The sequence below is a fragment of the Juglans regia genome, chromosome 3, assembly GCF_001411555.2.
Source record: "Juglans regia cultivar Chandler chromosome 3, Walnut 2.0, whole genome shotgun sequence".
Lineage (NCBI taxonomy): Eukaryota > Viridiplantae > Streptophyta > Magnoliopsida > Fagales > Juglandaceae > Juglans > Juglans regia.
In genome coordinates, this window is record NC_049903.1 from 21,460,979 (window position 1) to 21,466,978 (window position 6,000).

A 6,000-nucleotide genomic window follows, 5' to 3' on the forward strand; every position below is an offset into this window, starting at 1 on the left:
AAAAAAAATCGAAGATTTGTCTTTATTTATCACCTGTCCTGAGGCCTTCTCATATACATCAAGTAAGTTGAGCACATGTCTGAGTTCCTCAGTTGAAGCTTGGCAAAAGAGCAGGCTATCATCTGCAAAAAAATAGGTGATTCACTGATACTGAACCTCTTCCAATAGGGATAGGGGTCAAGACACCACAGTCTTCAGCTTTGTTTAAAAGGGCAGTGAGGGCTTCTGCACATAAAATGAAGAGGTAGGGGGATAAAGGGTCACCTTGTCTAAGGCCACTTGAAGGCAAAAAAAGCTTTAAGGCTCACCATTAACCAGTATTGAGTATAATATAGACTGGAGGCAGGTCTGAATTAAGTTAATCCAATGTGGAGGGAACTCCATCTTGGCCATAATAGCTTCAACAAACTGCCATTCCACCCTATCGTATTGCCTTTCATTTTTGAGTTCATGGAATGAAGGATCTCATAGGCAACTAGTGTGTTATCAAAAATGAGTCTCCCGGGTACAAAGGCACTTTGGTTAAGGGAAATAAGCTTAGGCAGGATGGCCTTCAACTTGTTTGAAAGGGTTTTGGAGACTATTTTGTACATCACATTGCACAAGCTAATTGGTCTGTAATCAGTAACTCTCTTGGGGATTTTAATTTTTGGTATGAGGGTAATGAATGTGTCATTAACCTCCTTAAGAGATCCACCCTGGTTTAGGACTTTGAGTGCGAAATTACACACTTGTTCACCCACTACCTCCCAATGCTTTTGATAAAATTGAGCTGGGAATCCATCAGGGCCAGGAGACCCTAGTGGATTCATCTGAAAAATAGCCTTTGTTCTATGTTCTCTATTGAAAGGGATCATTAACCAAGCCTGCATCTCCAAATCAAGTTTTGTTTCCAGTGCAAATAGGCAGTTTTCAAAATTTGAGGGATGGGTGGAAGTAAAAAGTGAAGAGAAGTAACCTGTGAACACACCTCCAATCTCTGCCTGCTCAGTAACATACCTTCCTTGTGAGGCCTCAACCCATTTGATGGTATTGGTCTTCCTTCTTTGACTTGCCTGCATATGAAAGTAGTGGGTATTTCTATCTCCATGCTTAAGCCAGTGTTGTTTTGCCCTTTGGCGCCACTTTAGATCATTTTCTATCAAGGCTAACACCACATCCTCCTGAGCTTGTTTCATGGTAGCTAAGTGACTGCTTGAGCTAGTTTCTTGGAGGTGGCCAATGTTTTGTAGTCCCTGTGTAATGTTCATGGCCTGCTGTTTTTTAGTATGCTGCTGCCAAACCAGTAACTCCTGTTTGCAGGCATCTAATTGTCTCCTCAGAGTACTAGCCTCACTACTTGATCCATTATCTTTCTTCCATGCCTCACTAATGACCTTTTTGCAATCTTCCTTTTGTTCCCATGCCATTTCATATCTAAAGCACACTTTTCTTCTCCTTCTTCCATTGCTTGTTCTGCATGTTTCAATGAGGAGAGGGGAATGGTCAGATTTTACTGCTGCAAGGGCAGTGCACGAGCCATGACTGAAAAGATCATTCCATTCCTTATTTCCAAGTGCTCTGTCTATCTTTTCCTTTTTGAATTCCCTTCCAATCCTGTTATTGGACCATGTAAAGCTTAGTCCCTGAGAGTGAATGTCATTAAGGCCACAGTAGTCTATTGCTTGCCTAAACTCCTCAATTTGTTTATAGGGTCTGCTTGCTCCTCCTATTTTCTCCTTTTGGTGCAGGATCTCATTGAAATCTCCCGAGCAAAGCCAGGCCATGGGGCTGGAAGGTTTAAGCATCTTCAAAAGTTGCCAACTCCCACTTCTTTTTCCAGTCTCTGGATGGCCATAAAAGCCAGTAAACTGCCATGTTGGTCCACTGTCATCTTCCTGGATCAGTGCACTGATATGCCATCTAGTATAGTTAATCACTTTGACATCCCATGTTTCTTTCCATAAGAGTGCAATACCACCACTTAATCCCACACAGTCCACTGCAAAGCACCCATCCATCTTTAAATTTCTCCTGATCACTTCCATCTTTTTTTTTCTACTTTTAGTTTCCACTAGGAAAACTAAAAAGGGACACTTTTCCTTCAATAGATTTCTAAGGACACTAACTGACCGAGGGTTCCCAAGCCCTCGGCAGTTCCACACCAAGATACTCATTGATTATGGCAGGGCTGGAGACCAGCCTCTGCCTGAACAAGCAATGTTTCATTCTTATCATCATCTCCTTTAAATTTTTTTGAAATAGAATTACTATGTGTGTTCCTTCTCTTGCATCCTCTCTGGTAAAACACTCTGGTGGACCTGTTAGAGGTTTCAGTCAGAAAGGCACCACCATTGCCTTCCTCATGGATGGTTCTTTCACGGGCTTTCCTTTTCCACCTTCTGACAGTGCTTACCAAGCCAACCCTACTAGGGTTCACATGATCATCTATACTATCCAACGTGCCTGTCCCCACACTTTTCTCGGATACCTGCCAAGTAACAGCAGGCCTTCTAGTAGTATCCACCTCACTCCTTTGTAGGACTTCCCACTTTTCAGGATCATAAGTAGGGGACCAGTTTTCTACTCTGCACTTGGAGGCCTCTTTTGGTAATTCAGACCCATGTCCCATGCTCTTTAGGATTCCTTGCATATCAGTAGCTTCAGTGGCTCTCTCGAAATTAAGCACCTCATGCACATTTGTTGACTGCTTGACTTCTGGGATCCAACCTGCCTGTCCTATCTGATCTTTAAACTGGTTCCCAAGATAACCACCCTGAATAGGATCCTCACCTACTATTGTTTCTTTTGTTGGTGGTTGAGATTGGACCCTTTGCTTCTTTTTTTTCCTCATTTTCTGCTGAAGACATATCCTGCTTTCCCACTATTATTTCCTCTTTGCAAGCGTTACCATTGTACTTTGAGTCTTCTTGATTATTACCACTATCTCCTTTCTGTTCACCACTACAGTGGTTTCCACCTCCGCCACCACCATACATGCGCCTGTAAAAAATGTTTGTGTTCCTGGGTTGCCCTCGTAACCAGGGGCCAAACTGATACGAGGCCTGTTCATCTCCTTGTTGCTCATCTCTCAGCATTGCACAGTTTCTTCCTTTGTGAGATAGCACTCCACACTTAAAACAAAAACTTTGTAAACGTTCATATTTAAAGGAAATCCAATGTTGTTTTTCACCTAGCTTCAGCCATTTTCCTCTCAGCAAAGGTTTATGGAGATCCACCGCTACCCTTACTCTGAGACGCCTCCCCCAAGCACGTCCATCAGCCTCAGCTTCAACTCTGATAACATGACCAATTGATCCTGCAAATTGCTGACCAAAGTCTTCTGTCATGGTGGCTAATGGAAGGTTATGCAGCTGCACCCAAAATGGTTCAAAGCGAAACTGTAATGCATGGATGGATATTGTTTCGTCCACTTCCGTCATGGTCAGAAGGTGTCTACCAAAGAATCATGGACGTCCACTTAGTACTCTCTCTTTATCTACCAGCTTTTGGAATTCAATCAGAAAACATTGCTCTCCCAACTCCTTGAAAATAATCCACCCATCCAACTTCCATATATGAGACATTGTGACCCTAAAACCCTCACTGTTGACACTCTTCTCAGATAGGGCCTTTCCAACGAGACAGTATTTGCCCCATGCAGCTTCCTCGGTGTATTGTTCTGGATTTGCATGGAAAAATGAACTTTCTTCTTTTGAGAGATGAAGCCTCTCCCATTGTGTTGCCAAGTCTTCTGCCTCCATTATGAAGATACCAATAACAAAACCAACCACGAAACTCACATGAGGTGAGCCGTAAGCCTTATGAAGATACCAAAAACAGCAACCCAACCACGAAACTCACATCAAGTGAGACGTAAACCTTTGAGTGAAAACCCCAAGGCACTGAAACCTCACACTTTCTCCCAGAGAAATGAAGGCACTGGACTCCCCCCATCTAATCGTCTCCTTTAGAGTCTTGGAACCCCCAAAACAAGTTCCCCTTTTTCAAGGATGAACACTTTTATAATTAAATATATAATATTTAAGCTAATTACTAATGTCTATATATTAAATATACTTCATAACTATATTTTATAATTTGTACAATAATTAGTTGATAAGATTTAATAATTTTATATACTAGTATGTGGGAAGAATATATAAAATAGATATATGCTATCATATTATGTGTATGTATTAATAATTTTTGTAGACATATAATATATTGTTATTATGGATAAATATCAACTAGTTAGATATTAATTATTTATAATTTTTAAAATATTATTATATAATAGAGGTTCTACTTGTTAGTTATATAAATTCAATATAATATTTTATTTATTTATCTAATTTATTAATTATTAAATCTTATTCAAAAAATAAAAAATTCGAGCCAAGCTCGAGCTTGAGCTCAAATCGAAAATTTAGCTTACCGAATCAAGCTTGAACAAAAAATAAATAAAAATCTCGAACTCGAGTTTGAGTATTTTGAGTCGAGCCGAGCTTGGCAAGCCAAAGACTGACTCGGCTCGACTCGATTACAGCCTTACCGTTGGATGTGTGGTTTTGCTGATGGGTTTAAGCTTGCCCTTTTGGTCATTTCGCACATTATACCAATTTTTCCATCTACCTCATACGTACGTTACTTGTGAATGTTATTTGCGTGATAAGCCATCATCCTCTATTTTCCCTTTTCTCTAGAGAGTTTTCGATCGGTTCTTCAAAGAGGTTTGTTTGCCCTCTTGCAAAGAGTATTACTGCATTATTTGTCGATTCCCATATTTCTTTTGTCCATATCGGTTCCAGCCTCATAGGTTTCCCTTTCTGTCTTGATTACCCATGGTTCCACTTTGTTGTCCTACTGGTCCTTTATATGCCTTGCCCAAATTAGTTGCTTTCCTTGCGGTCCCGTGTTTCCATGGGTTGAGTTGATTGGTCTCAAAGGCATCACTTTACCAAATGGACTCGGAGTCTTAGAACATCACAGCTACACGCTTAGGTCAGAGCAAGTGTGGGATGGCTCTGGTGTTAGATTTTGGTATGACAAATGGTGGTGTGAACAAAGCCTCCAAGACATTTTTCCTGTCATATTTGAACTCGCAAAAGCTCTTGGCCTCTTGGCCTTTTCTAATGGACCTCTTGGTCTTTTCTAGTGGCTCATCTCAGTGGAATGTTGATTTTACTAGGACAACCCAAGACTAAGAGTTGTAGGCTATCACAGAGTTCTATGCAGTACTGTATTCTATAAGTATAACTAAGGGGACCATAGATAAGATGATTAGGAATCGTTCCAAGAAAGGTAAATGCATGGTCAAATCATTTCACAAAGTTTTAACGAGCCAGGCATGCCCACATTCCCATGGAAGAGTATTTGGCAAACAAAATCTCCTTCAAAAGCAGTTTTTTTGTTTGGACAAAATTCTCAATTATCACCACAGATAATTGAAGGAAATGTCAGGTAATAGTATTGGACTTGTGTTGCATGTGTAAGAAGAATGGTGAATTAATAGATCATCTGCTTCTACATTGCAAGGTGGTCAAGATCATGTGAGATTATTTTTTTGCATGAACTGGATTATCATGGGTCATGCCTCTTAGATTGGTGTATTTGCTAGCAAGATGGAGAAGCCTCTGAGGTAATTCCCAAGTTGCAACAATCTGAAAAATGGTTCTAATATGTATATGCCAGTGTATTTGGTAAGAGCGAAATGATAGAAGTTTCAAAAACCATGAGAGAACAATGGAGGAGCTTCAAGTTTTCTTCTTTAAAACATTGTTCTTATGGGTAGGGGCCATTGTTTGTAACAGGCTAAATATCCATGACTTTTTACTGTCAGTTATAAACTCTAGTTAGGTACTTCTTATATATACTCCTTATGTACTTGAACTTTACCTATTTTTATGAATTGAACTTCTTGGTTACCAATACAAAAATTAATGAGAAGTCACTGCAAACTTTGCTATTCACTTAGTAAGAATGCAGCTACTCATGAGTCTTTATATGCTTACTATGCGG